General features: G+C 42.1%; 1 long non-coding RNA gene across 1 annotated transcript; it reads right to left on the reverse strand.

The window, feature by feature from the left end:
- Positions 1 to 274: 274 nt before the first annotated feature.
- Positions 275 to 4,871, reverse strand: LOC139828890 (uncharacterized). The gene is made up of 3 exons (XR_011740947.1): positions 4,811 to 4,871; positions 2,822 to 3,060; positions 275 to 1,230 (listed from the first exon to the last, which is right to left on the reverse strand). It is a non-coding gene; the product is annotated as an uncharacterized lncRNA (long non-coding RNA).
- Between the last annotated feature and the right edge of the window lie 9,946 nt (positions 4,872 to 14,817).

Genomic DNA, 14,817 nt, shown 5'->3' on the forward strand with positions numbered 1-14,817 from the left:
CACTTAGGTCTTTCACCACCTCTGGCAGATGCAGGGTTTAAAATTCCCGTCCGTCAGGAAGAGGGCACAGAGGTAGAATCATTACCTCCTATTGTCCGATTGATTGTTTGGGCTCTGGAAAAGTCTTCCTTTTTGATGATTTTTGCCTTTTTTTTTTTTCCTTTTTTTTTTTTTCCAATCTTTCTCCCCCTTTTCTTCTCATTTTCAACCTGCACCAGGAGGGCAGAACAGAAAAGGCTGCTGAAAGACTTTTTCAGCTTGCTTTCTCTCAAGGGATTCTAGTTCATGGCAAAAGAAACTAACCTCTCTGACAGGAAAAAATACTGAGTTAGAGACCCTCCACCGTAAGGAGGCAGTTTCCCTGGTTTGAGCTACTGGATTGCTTGCACAAGCTGGGAAGGGCAAAAGGTGGAGAAAGAAAAGAGAAGCTCAGGCTCCACTGAGGGATGAAGGAATATTTAATGTAACTCAGAGGAAGGCAGATGGGAGGAAGGGATTTAGCGTGATGGCGATGACTGCATGATTAGAGGTGACAAGGACAGTAGTGCATGGGTATGTCTACATCACTTGTTAGCTGCATGGTGGTCTCTCAGGAAAAAAGGATGTCTCCTGTTAAATACGATACTTTTAAAATGAAGTAGTTAGGGTTCTGTAAAATAAAGTGAAGAACAAAGGAAAACAAGAGTAGGGGCTTCCAAACTTTTGGGAGAGACTGTGTTTTTCTAATTGCCACATCAAAGCATGACTAGATCCAGAAAAGTGGGACTAATACAGCTTTAAGTCAACCCTGCACGCATCCGGCTCTGGGTGATCAGAGAACCTGGACATCTCAGAGATGCAAAGTATCTGGTGTATCAAGGCCTGTACAATGGTTTTATCACACTGACCACCCGTACTGACTGCAGAAAGCGCTTTACTCAGACAGAGATCATGCAAACCAGCAAGGAGGCAGATGCAACCGTCTCAGGCAACATCCCTGACAACTCTGCAGCTTCCAGTCCTGTTCTCCGTGCTACAAAATGCAGGCAACACCGTGCTGCATGCAGACCCTGCCCTCACAGAGCAGGCAGGACAGAAAGAGGCTGACACTGTTCAACAGTATTCCCAGCTTCAGTAATGTTGATGCCCAATACAACAGCTGGAAGAGTTATTCTTATTCACCACAGCAAATTCATGTTTCTATGCTGATCCAGGTCTGGTGACTGGTGACACTCACTCCTTTATGTGATCCTGAAAAATAAAGACAACTTTTCATATAGCTTAGGTTTTTTCTCCTCTCCAAAGCTTTGGCTGTGATTGATGAAACTGCCTCACATTGTCAGAAATTACTTGAACTAATAAACAATGGAAATGACTTTATCTGTGCTAGTGCCAGATCCATTCTATTTACAGCTCAAGTTGTCCTTATTTCCAGGAAACTCATGATATACTTTACTACCTGACCCTCACTTGCCATTCTTCATGTTGGCTATTTACCAATTTTTAGCATTATGTATTTTATGAACACTTTGCCGTAATTGTTCATCTATTTGTTGGTTATCTTGCTGCAGCCATTTGTCAGATTCTTTTATCCATTAATTTGTGAGACCTTTCCGTTGCTATTCAACTGATACAGAAGTTTTTAACCACCTATGCTGTCAGAGACACATCTCCCTTCATGCCATGGTCTTATAAGGAAGGAATACAATAATAGCTAGCTATAGTCATTTGTGGAGCCATTTAGGTGGGATCACCACATCCTATTTTTTGCCATTCACCTGTACTGACTTCCTTAAAGCTTTATTTAGAAGACAAATTCTTCATATCCTGAGGTTTGTGAGTATTCTGCTACATGTAGTTGCTGCTTTATACCTAGCTGGACAAAAAGACTTGTCAGTAAAATGAAATCCTTCACCCTTGTTTGCTCACACCGCTGGGAAGGACACCTGACAATGCAGCTGGGATTTCTGCCACTTGTACTGAGTGAAGAGAGACCTGCCCCACTGTCTCCTGCTCCTCCTTACATAGACTGGAGCAAATCTCATGCAAGCCTTATCCTATGGGAGCCTGAAGCACCTGTGAAGCAGGTTTCTGCAGATGTGTCTTGACAGAGACAATTAAACCTGTACAGGCCACTGCACCTCAGAAGGCTGCAATATCTGATGCTCATGTTCAGCACCCTCCACCATTAAGGTACAGAGGTGTTTGTGTCACATGTGCTTTTCCAGGTCTGACTCCCTGAGTCATTAACTTAAGGGTCCATTTTGCCAACCTGGAGCTAGATATGTGCCATCTTGTGCTTTATTGAACACAATGGATTTCAAGGAAGTATGGCTGTGGCTGGCGTGTTGTGCCTTTGGCCTTCCTTCAACAATATAATCCAATTCTTCTGATTTCCAGACTGAAGATACTCATCCCTTTTGACAGGGAGTTGTGGTGTCAATAAGATTTAAGAAACACAGACAATAGCCTGTAACATGATGTCTTTCTTTTGTGTCCAATGGGCCCTTCCTTCCTGGCTAACAGAGGCAAAACACACATGAAGAGGCTTCCTGGGTCCAGATATCCCACCACTGCAGCTGGGGCCAGGGCCAGCTCCAGGTCAATCAAGCTGCTTGCTTTTCTGTTCCCTTCTCCCACTGCCTAGTGCTCTCTAAAAGCTTAGCTGGAGGACGACTCACTTCAGTGAACATCAGAATAAAATCCTGCATACAATTAAATGTGCCTTACTGTGCTCTTAGCTAAGCAGAGCTGTGGGGTTGAGTAGCTTTTGAATTAATTCCACACTCTGTTTATCAGGAGTCTGGCCTTCAATACCTTGTATCGCTCCTAAATATTTTACCTCTTGTTGCACTAATTGAACCTTTTGTCTGTTGACTTTCAATCCTTCCTCCTGGGCTGCAGCCAAAACTTCCTCTCTGCTGACATGCTTCTTCAAAATTCTCTCAAGTGTGATCCACATATGATGTTACATGTTTCCTGTCCAGGCTAATTTCTCCCACATTTGGGTGATGTGTATGTGACGGATCACAGGAGCTTGCAAAATCCTTGAAGAACTTATGTTAGACCATTTTGTTTTTCCTGAAATATAAAACAAAACTTTTACTAACATTTCGCTGCCAAAGGGCTAAAGAAAAAATGCATTTGCTAGATCTATGACTGAAAATCACTTAGTTCCTTTTGCTACTGCAGCCATAATTTCTGGTATTTTAACAAGAAGAGGTGATGTTTGCAGAGTTAGAGCATTTAAGGCTCTAAAAATCCACAGTCAGATGCATCTTTCTATCTCCCTTTAATACCAGCCACACAGGGGAATTACACACACTGGGTCATTGCACTGGCACTCCTTGATCCACCAAGCTATTAATAGTGGACAACAATCCTTTCTGGGCTTCACTTGGGTACTTGCATTGCTTCTGCAGCCTCGGATCAAGCCCTGTCATTAAAGCAAAGACATTAATCTTTCCATACTCCAACTTATTGCAAGCTTATACTTGCAGGAAGGTAACTCACCCTCATCTTGAGGTGTTCTGAGAATTTTGGAAGCCTTTACAGAAACACATCTTTATGTAAGTAAGATAATTATGAGTCCTTCTACTTCTGTATTATCCTTCTACAGTTAGTCAGATCTAAAGTAACCTATTTTGTTTCAGGAATAGGCTGCTGAAAAGCCCTCTTTTTATCCTGCATGGGAAGCTGAATACAAGAAAACTCAACTGCACTCTCCACTAAGCGCTTTGCACTGGGAATGGGTGAAGAAGCGGGGCTGATAGACTCCCTGCACCAGAGGAGACCACTGCACAGTTTGTCTATGTGGTATGCCTTGTAGGAACCCACACTCTTGCAAAATAATAATTTGAATAGTCACTAAGGCACCAGACTCGAATAACAGTTTGGGCTCCCAGTTGCTTGTTTTTCATTGCTGTTGTACAGTTCTGCCAATTTATGCATTAAGACACTAATGGGTTTTATATTCCACCCAGCCATATCTTCTCCCAGGCTCTCTAGTTCCTCCTGAACCCTCGTCTCATCTACTTCAAATGCCATTTCCAAGACTTATCTAGTCCAGACAAAATACCCTCTGCCTTCCTGCAGGCAGAATGCCACAAACTGCAGGACTGTAAAGGTCCCTCTGATCCTCCAGAACTTTGAGTTTTTTTGCCCTCAGGACCTTGATTGGTGAAAGTGATTTTTAGTGGTACTGACTGCTTTGACTAGATTTCTTTCTAGTTCCTTTTCTTTCCAGGGAATCCTTCCAGCCCTCCCGGCATGTCCTCAACCATAGCCTATTCTCTCTCTCTGCTGCAGGATCACGAAGCTCAGCCTCATGCAGAGTGCAGTCAGTGGGCATCCAGCCAACCTTAGCTGCAGGATTTTCATCAGAACTGGTCCAACTGGGCTGTTTGCCTAAAGCCACAATCCACTCCACACAAATATCCCTATTTAAAGTCCTAATTCCACAGTGAAAGCTCAGCCTTGAGTGGTAACCAACTCCATTTCAACAGTGAGTCAGTCGTCCCTCATGCTGGTCCCTGTCTCCCTGAATTAACAATTTGTCATGGTTTTTTGTTGTTGTTGTTTTGTTTTTTGTTTTGTGTGGGTTTTTTGTTTTTTGTTTTTTGTTTTTTTTTACCATGATGGGATCTCCGTCGCCTGTACACTTGTAGCTCATTATGCAAAGGAGCATTAGTTCCAGGATATGGCCTGGGTGAAATGGGATCATTCCAAATATCTCCATCCCAGTTATCAGGATCACTACTTCTTTTCCAATTCGTACTGTACTCAATATAGACAGTTTAACTGGCAATTTCTGTTTCTTTTTCTCACTTACTTGCTTACTGGAGGCTCAGAATTCAAGTGTTCTCGTTCATCCAATGTGGCAATGATTTGATTTCTATCCCTGCTCCACTCAGATTCTCACAGCCATGCTCTTGTGGACTTGACTGCTGGGTTACCACCAATCTGCCGCAAGGAAAATGCAGTCTGATGATGCATTCAGACACCCACTTCCCTACCGGCACAGGTCAGATAGAAAATGGCTTGGCTGATATCTCTTTTACCAAATAAAATTGGAGAGACTGACAATTGCTACTGCTGCTCTTGTGTCAGACTATTTTTGGGTATTTACATTCACATTGACACTCCCAAATGCCAAAATCACCGAATTCTCACAGTGGCGAGTCCTTGTTCAGATGCCTGGATGTTAGGTTCAGTCTTCTGACTAGTGATGAGGACTGTGGTGCCTGTGTACTATCTCATCCCCAGGTTTTTCTTTACATATTTTAGTTCCGAACGAAAACACTTCTGATCCGCCAGTCCAAACCACTTTTTTTCTGTAGGGTTAGCTTTGAAAGTACAGCAATGGGTACATAACTATATTACGTAGAACTTAATGATCAATCTGTGAAGCAGCCCGTAGTTTCCAACATTTTTCCAGTTTAATTGTTTCAGAACTATCAGGCAACTTTGGGCTAGTAAGAGATCCCATGGTGTGGCTAAGACATTCATGGTAACTGGTGCTGTAGCCGATGTTGTTCTCTGTATCATGACGACCCTTCCCATAAATAAGCTCCTCATCTGGCCTCTGTAACCCTTTCTTGCTCATCCAAGCTGCACAGGTTGTTCAAAAACATAGTGCTGAACATGTGAAGCACACAGAAAATAGCTCTTCCTGCCCTTCCATGGTGTAGCCCAAGGACCCCATTGGCCTTCCTTGCCTGTGCGGTGGGGTCTGGTGGCTGAAGGACCATGTGGAGGAGCAACTGCCTGCCCTATGGTGATGCTCTTGCGGTCTGGGGGTCCCTGATGGCACTGGTTCCCCTGCAGGTCTGCATGTGAAAGTCGTGATCTGCCATGCTACGCTGTGGCAGCAATGTTGCTTGTACAGTGAAGTACCCTGTGATTTGTGGTGTTGTAAAAGCTGAAAAACTCCATCATTGCCATTTTTATATAATTGAAAACCCAATAACTGACTGCAGTGTCAACTAGAGAAGCAGGCAGCATCCTTGGAAACACACGTTTGTGCACACACGCACACACAGCCTCCTACCACCAGCCAGGCAGTGCTGCGTGACTTGTCTTGATAGAAGGCTTAAAATAAATCAGAATTATTTCCAGATTAGAGGAAAAAAAAAAAAACCACAACAAAAACATGAAGGCGTTTCAGTCTAGGCACAAAAGAACACAAAGAGAGTAGTCTCTGACAGGCAGCACAGCATATTTTTTTTTCCTCTGGTCCTTTGCTCTCTGTCCTCCTGCTCCCACAACCTGGCTTAACTGTTTTTTTCCATCTGCTGCATGTGAACAGATAAAATTGTAAAGCTGCTGCATCCTCACCAGTGTATCTGTGAACAAGTTACATGTCTCCCAGACTTTCCCTCTTCATTTTCTTGACAGAATCTCAGCCAAGCTCCCCAAACTAATGTGATTCCTTTCTGAACTCAGTTTCAGCAGCTTAAAATACCCACTTGCAGCCACAGTACCCAAGTCCACGAACTCTGTTCCTCCTGGTATAACCCGACCAGGCCCTAACCCTACAGATCCTCTGACCCATGACCGTGTCGTCTGACAGAGTTCACAGCGGAGAATCAGGAATACATGGGAGCACTGTCCATATTTTGCCAGCTCCAGGGTCTCAAATGCATCACATCTGATGGAGCTGGTGCTCCCACCTCTGTTTGATGGACACTGGCGGCACTGATGGACATTGCTCTGGCATTTCAGAGCAATTTGAAAAGGTTTTATCTTCTCCAGTGGTGGGAGGACCACTGTAGGCAACTAACTAATTTCAATGTTGAAGTATGTGCAAATCTTGCATGATTCCCTTGATGCTTTCACTGGGGACAAAGCCTGGAAGACATGCTGCATGACAGCAGCTAGCACAGCACCTGAGTCATAGGATATAGAAAGAGAAGGGAAGAATGAAGGGAGAAATACAAAAGCTGAAAGAAAAGCAAAAACCCACCCCAAACCCCACCAACACCCTCCACTTGAGCTTTTTGGTAGGGAGAATTTTTCATTTTTGACTGCTCAAGTGTGCCGTTTTGTTTACCTTGGTTGATTTTAGGGCAAATTATAGAAACAGACCAGTTCACTTCACTCTCATTTTTAGACAGTTTCACTTTCAGCTTCTTCTGCACAAAAACCATGTTACGATATGGGGGTTGCAAAGGCTGCAGGGAAATATTGATTTCCTCACAATAACACTAAAACAGTTCGACCCAACATTTTCTGAAGGCTTTTACAAAACATACATTTTGAGGGACAAGTTTGACTTGACAGACTTCTTTTAAAGAGAGCTACCTTTCTTGCAGCTGCAATAAAGCTGTTATTTATTACTTTTTATTACAGAAAGAGAACTGTTGATGCTAGAAATTTCTTTTACTCAGGTAAATAGCTCTGAAGTTTCAGATTATCTGGCTATGTGAAAAGCTGCACTGTAACGCAAGAAAAATTTTAATTGTTCAGCTAATTAAAAAAGTCTTAATTATAATATAGAATAATTAATTTCTTTTGATACTTACAACTCAGACACTCCCTTGTATACCTCAGGGGTTCAGAAGTCTTAGCAAATGTTACAATGGGAATTGCTTCTTAGAAAAAACAGGTTTCTTTAACGCTTTTCTTAGCTTGGCAGTAGTTCTGTATACAAGAATAGGGACTGATGGCCAATAGTATAGTTGGAGATTCCTGAGCCATCAGATCTCAAATGCAGAAGGTCATATGCCAACTCTACTATCAAAAGCATTCCAAAAAAAGACACCAAAGTACCACGGAACTGTGATACTACTAGCGCAAGACTGTACTATGCGAACTGCAGCTCATCTCATCTTGCCATCACAGCTCCAATCACAGACCCCTGCAGGTACCACTGGACTAGGAACTCCAGAGTCAGTCTTTCTTTAAATCCCTCTGCCCCACAGTCTCATCACAGATTTCCAGCCTACTCCTGCCTTGTGAAACTGCCTCGTGTCATGCAGCCAACTGACACTCTAGGAGCAGTGCTGCTCCTCCAACCACACACCGTCAGCTTTCATGTCCCTTCTGCCAGAGCTGCACTCATGGGGACACTGGGGATCACAGCTGACCTCCGTGGAGATGAGTGGCTGAGATGGACACAGAAGGTCAGGAGATGCCAAGATGGGAAGGAAGCTTATGCTTCCACTCAGAGTGACTGCAGTGACCTTTTTTCTGCATTTTATGCCATTTTCCTCAACTACAGAGCCCAAGTCAGCTTAATTCAAGGAAACAGATCTTAGCTTCCGTCCTCTCAGCCTCATTTAGCCCAGTGAGCTGGGTGGTGACTGCTGTCACCAGCTGCTCTGACATTCTGGGGTTGGGCTGCTCCTCTTGGCCAGGAAAAAAGTCCAGCTATGAAGGACATGGGCTTTATTTGCACCTTGGTCCCTCTCATCCAACACCATATTGAGTGTCAGTTTAGAAGGGAAAGCTAACAGACACCCTAAAGACAGCTGGGAAATATTGAGTATACAGATGTTACAAACCTTGAGATTAAGGGGTGGGAGAAGGCTGCTAAGAAAGGAGTTATTTCTTGGGATATTTACATTTTTCCAAATTGAGCTAATAGAAAGGACTTGATTTGGAGAACACCTCCAAACAATTGCTCTGTGAGATCAATATCAGTTAACATATTACTCTAGCGCTCAATACACCTTCACTCTTACGTGTTCTTCCTTTCCAAATCCAAATACCAGTGCAAAGCAGCTGCTGGGAAGTGTGGCATGCCCATGGAGAGCCTGCTGACATGAAGCCAGCAGATACTGAAGGTTCATGTTATGCTGACTCTTTTCTTCCAAAAAGCATTTTAAATGAATAGATTTCTGAAAGCTTTTGTGGCTCTCAGGTACAGCATCTTAGCTTTAGACTTTGTGAGGCTTTAACAGCACCTCTATCTTTCTATGTTTCTTAGAGCACATTGTGTAATGGGATCCTTCCCCATCCCCTCATCCTCTTGGAGGCTTCTAGAGGTGAAGGCAGGACAATCATACAACACATGGCCGTGCATACTGATGGGCATTCTGTGGAACTGGTAGTTAATATTACTCATAAGTAACAATATATTTGCCCCATTTCAGGTCTTGCTGGAGCATTAATTCCCAGTGAAAGCAGCTGTGGTATCTTATTTCTTGCTCAGGGCTCCAAATCTCCTCTCCACCCACTCACGTGTCATAGATAAGAGCTGCATTTACATCCCAGCAGTCACACCCTGCTGCACAAGAAGGTGAAGCCACTTTACGCAGGTTAGTTAGTAACGTGAGACCCTTTCCCAGAACAGTAAACTTCTTTCTGACATGTTTGATGGCAAAATAGGAAAACGAAAATTCAATTACATTTCAAACCCTAATAAAATTCACTTATCTTTCTTCTTTTTCCATTTTTAAAATATACCTGCATTTGCTACTTTGACTGGATCTTCTCCTTCTTAAAATTCAGTAAACCTTGTGTGCATCCTCACTCATCTCCTTCTCTGTGAAGAATTAGAAAGAATTAATAAGCTGAGATACTTGAATAAAATCCTTTTTATTTCATGGCCTGATTTTACTCCCATAAACTCTGCATTTATAGCAACCTCATAAATTACCAGCGTATATGGAAAATAAATATTCCTTGTCTCTCCCACTAAGCCTGCAGACTTAGCAAACAGATCTTTCAAAACACAGAAAAAGGAAAGGATATTTTCTTTTCGATTCATTCAACTGGAAATACAATTTTGAGAAAAGCAAAGCAGTGTTTCCCTTTCACTGTTTCCATTTCATTTGGGCTGATAAATGCCTCTGGGACATAGCATTTCTGGTTTCACCTCTTCTCAGCCATCTTTCTTTCTTCCCCTTTCTCTCTCTCTCCCTCTTCGCCCCTTTTTCAATTGGCCTAAAAATAAGCGGCACCTGGCAGCTGCAGAGTGTTGGCTGTCATAGGGATTGTTGGTATATGACCTTCTCTCTGTAGGACTGGTTTCCTTTAGAAAGTCATTGAGCAAGCTGAGAAGTGGTTTGACTGTCTTTACTGGTGACATGAACCAAAGGATGTTCCAGGGATGTCAAAGCCCTGTGGTTAGGTAGGCAGGCAGACGTGAATGATGAGACTTCATTACAAACAGCCCCATCCAATAAAAACATGTTAAGATTTTGAAAGAAAAGAAAGCCACTGTGAATTCATGTCCTTCTTTGTGCTTCAGCTGGCAGCAAGGCACTGAATTAGTGTGAAAATTGAGTAAAAATTAATCTTTGCCTCATAATCCATTATTTAAAAGGGAACACTCACTCACTATAATTTTCAAGTCAATGCTACAGCAAAGTCTTTCTGAAATCTGTAACTTTGCCATAGGCGAAAAATAGCAACAGAAGACTAGGTCTTGAGATTTGCTAGAGCGCCAGACTCCCCAAGGTCACCCCAACATCTCAAAGCTCTTAACCATCCGTGTCTGATTCCTAAAAATTAACATGGAGATAAAGAGAAAGACTGACTGACTTATTAGGGTCACTTTCATTTGCCAGAAAAAAAGCACCTATACCAGCTGCACCAGGAGCAGAGCCCTGGGCAGCTGCAGCAGCAAACCAAAAAGCCTTTGGTCCTCACAGATAAGCCCATGGTCACACCACACCTGTGTCACCAAAGCATCTGGCTGTGCCCTCCCTGCTGACCCTGTGAGGAAATGACAGGCAAACTAAGATCGCACACACCAGCTTCCTCAGCACTCACCTCTGCCAGCCCCAAGTCCTGGTGTAGGTGGAGATGTGGGACACAGGACCTCTTCATGCCTGCCATAGCTAGAGCCGTCACCATGCAGGAGGGTCTAAGGCAGAGTTTGTGTAGTTAGTGTTTATGGTCAGCACAGCTGCTCACTTTAACATCAATTTCTTAGTCTGTACCATGCTTAAAATGAGTGGAGTTGTATAAAAGACAAAGCACACAGCTAAGTTCCATTTGTCACACAGCTGCCCGCTGTCCTCCAGTTTTCTGTGTGATTTTGGAGAGCAGGAATAAGCTTGAGAGGATAAATCAAACATAGAAACGGTCTTGTGGCTATGGGAACCGATCCCAGATCTTTAGGAAGACTTGACCCAGGTCACTGAATCTTTCTGTGTCTACTTTCCTTTCTTGAAACACGGCTGTAAAACACATTTCTTGCTTATGTATGTAGATTGTGATGTTGTTTGGTCTCCTGCTAGCTATGTCGCAACCTGGGATGCCATTCGCTGTTGAGGTCCATAAGATTTAATGTAATATAACAATGCTACTAACAACAAAATACATATGTTACTGAGCATGACACACACACACAAATCTAGCTCCTGCTATGACACAAGAAAGGACTAGCAGGAAAATTTGTATTTTGTTTCTGCTTTTAGGAAAAAGAAAAGAAAACAAACAAACAATAATGGAAAACTATAAAACAGCAATAAAAAGAATGGAGATTAAACTGCAGCATGCCAGCACTTAAAAAGAAATAAATAGCAAAAATAAAAGTCTAAATTTGTTTCCATTGAGTCTGAAAAACAAATCCAGGATTTAAAAAAAAAAGTCACAGGCTGCCTAAAAAAAAGATATTATAGAAAGAAAAGACTGCTGAATACTTTGAGAATGTGTTAACTTTTAAACAGCTTGAATATTCAAATTGGAATAAAAATATTCCTTCAATTAAAAATTATTAAAATTAGCTCAAAGTATTTTTTGGTGTGCTCACTGCAAGAATTTAATAGGATCTAGTACTCAGCAAAGCTTTGAAGCAAAAATAACGTCTCAGGAGCTCATTACGCATTAAATCCTATCAAAAAGCAGGATCCCACTATGAAATTAACACAATTTGCAAATCATTATTGCAGACTACTCCTTCCCCTGCTCTTTTGGTGACTTTTAACTTGAATCTGTGATGCTGTCAAAACCACCACCACCAAAAACTGTTCATGGAAAAATGAGCATTGGATCTCAAAACATCCTGAGCTGCAAACAGCACGGTACAATGGTCACACAGAACAATATACACAGGAGAAGCTGTCAGGGAAGCCGAGAAGTAGAAAGTGAAGTGAACCAAGGGATGCGGATCAAAATCTTGTTTGAGAACTTTTTATACAGTAGGAAATTTTGAACTTTGTGCCTTCCCAGGATTTTGTAAATGTAGTGGTGTAGTTTTCAGCCTGATTCGTAACACAGCTGAATTAATTGGTTATTTTACAGGACATATACTCTCACAAGGATTCATGAAATATGAATCACTGGACAAAGTATCCTTTTAATGAAATGCTGGTTCTTGTTTCCTCTTGTCTGAATTGGAGGAAGAGAAAAAAAGGACAATCAATACGGTCTGAAACAGCTATTGCTCATTAAAATTCTAGGCTGTCAATACAGTATATGTCTGTCGCTTCGAAGGCTACTGAAGTGTTGGTGGTAATGGCACTTTACTACTATATTTGTTAAAGTACTTGTGGTGTCTGCTAAAACTTGGCAGGTGTCAGCTGCCTTCAGTGTTTCTGGGGGCCAAAAGGAGGTGACGATTAAGTGAGAGTCATCAGTCTCCTTAACTGTCCTTGCCTAATGTGCAAACCAATGTAGTTGAGTTAGGGGATTCGTCTCCATAGAGCCCAGTTGTTATTTTTAATGCAGTATGTGGAATATTAAACTGTTTATCTTGTTATTGAAGTCATAAGAAGGCTCTTTCATGTCATCATTTCTATTTTATTTTGTTTAGAGTCCTTCATTAACTTTTCATATGAAAGATCTGTAATTTACATCTTCAAAGAACTTTCAAAATGTAAGTTTTAGGAACGACAAGTGCTGTATGTGTGCAGTTCTATTCTGATGGCAAAGTCAAATCGCAAAAATACCATCAAGAATGTTTCTACCTTTCCTTTTTTATTTATGAGTAAAACACAGGGGATTTCTCTGAGGAAAAAAGAATTATTCTGACTTGATACTAATCAGCACAAACAGAAGGCTAAAGCAGTGCTGCCTCTGAAAGGCTAGAGAAGGCTTTATGATGCATGGTCCAGGGCAAAAAACCTTAAAATAATTATAGGTAGTTTAAGACTAAGAATATTCTGCATATAAGTATTAGTTTTGCTTTGCAATCTTAATTCTGTGCAGTCAAAACCCAAAACCAACCCCTTCAAACATGCAGGAGGTTTCATTCCTCCCTATTAGATCAGGGAACACAGCCTGATTTTCAGACACCTGGGAGCAGAGAAAAACCCTGGCCAGTGCAGTTAAGCTTCATTTCTCTGTTACAGTGTTCAGTCCTGGTAAACAGTGCAGCTTGGAAGAGCATTTTATTGGGACATTTTGGCAGCAACCACAGTAGGGTTCAGAAGCTGCACACCAAATCCTTGTCCCACAGAAGTCAGCACCAGCACCCTGATCATATGAAGAGGCTTATATTACTACATCTAAGAGTGATAACCCCTCTCAGGTCAAGTCCCTTATTATAAATCAGTCGATCAATCGCCCAGATTGCTAAAGCATTCAGTTCCACCTTGTGATGGCAAAGCAATTAAAAGCTCGACCCTAAACAAATTAGATTTTGTATGTTTGGTTTTACAAATGCTCAGAAAGAGGTCAGATCTTTTATCACTGTTGTCAAGGGGGAGGGAGAGAATCCATCAAGTCACACAGAACTAATTTACACCACTTGGTGAAAAAAAATTTGAGCTATAAATGGTAATCCAAGTAGAAAGGTTTCTTTCATTGCCAGACTCTATAGAAGCCTGACAGACTGTGAGCTGGTACTGGCTGAGGAACCAAGAGAGTTAGGGACATGCTGGAGAAAAGGGACCTCCAACAATGACTGGGAAAACCCTGGAATATGGAGTAGTTTGTCTATGTTTGTGTGTGTAACCTGTTATCTCAGGGTGGTATTGTGTCATTGTCCCCTAGAGCTGGAATGCAGCTCTGGGATGGCTTCACTGCACTCCTCTGCAGGGCAGAGGCAGATAGACCCAACCCTGCCCACCTGGCATCTCCCTTGGGTGGTTGTGCTGCCCTGGCACTTGGTTCCCTCATTCCTCTGTTTGATCCCATCCCGCTGTCTCTCTTGCCTATCGGGTGCTGAGACAAAAGTAATATCATGCTGAGATGGGGTGGTACCGGTGGGGAAGGCAGGGCAGGGTGACTCTGACAAGACCTGGACACTGTATCCAACCCTTGGGGGATGATAATTTGTGCCTGGGTTATACTTCTCATTAAATTCTCCCAGCAAGTGCATCCAGGGTTAAGAATGCAAACTGCTCAGAGTTGGGACTATCGTTCACTGTGCTTTTATACTCATCAAGGCACATGCCTAATGCCTTATCTTTAATGAAAGTCTCCACATGTTCCTGTACTATAAATAATAATTTAAATATTGTATGTCTCAGCTCCAGTGGCTGAGGTTGAAGTGATCATTTTGGAAAGATGGAACAGCTCTCATCTAAAAATACGTATCTGAAAAACTATTCTGGAAGAAGCGAGACTTATAAATTGATAAATGGGTTGAAGCTGAGATGGAGACTGTGATGAGAGAAAAAATTCAGCTCTCGGAATGAAACTAAAGAAAAGCAAGAACTCTTCCAAGACTTTTATTGTTTAAAATTAGGGATTCAAGGCGTAGCAATATAACAACTGGAAAACTGGCATTCTGAAAATGCTGACCTAGATGAGGAGTTTTTGAATCCAAAACAACCCATCATTAAAGAGACTTTCCACTTAATGAAAATAAGCAGGAAAAATGGAAATTTTTTTTTTATGGAAATGTGACTTTGTAGGAGATTAGAGAAGCATGACAGAAACCCAAAATGAGGATTTGGAGGAAGCATATCTCAGCCAGCTAAGTAGCTTTGATCCTAATTG

The sequence above is a fragment of the Patagioenas fasciata genome, chromosome 11 (assembly GCF_037038585.1).
Source record: "Patagioenas fasciata isolate bPatFas1 chromosome 11, bPatFas1.hap1, whole genome shotgun sequence".
NCBI lineage: Eukaryota > Metazoa > Chordata > Aves > Columbiformes > Columbidae > Patagioenas > Patagioenas fasciata.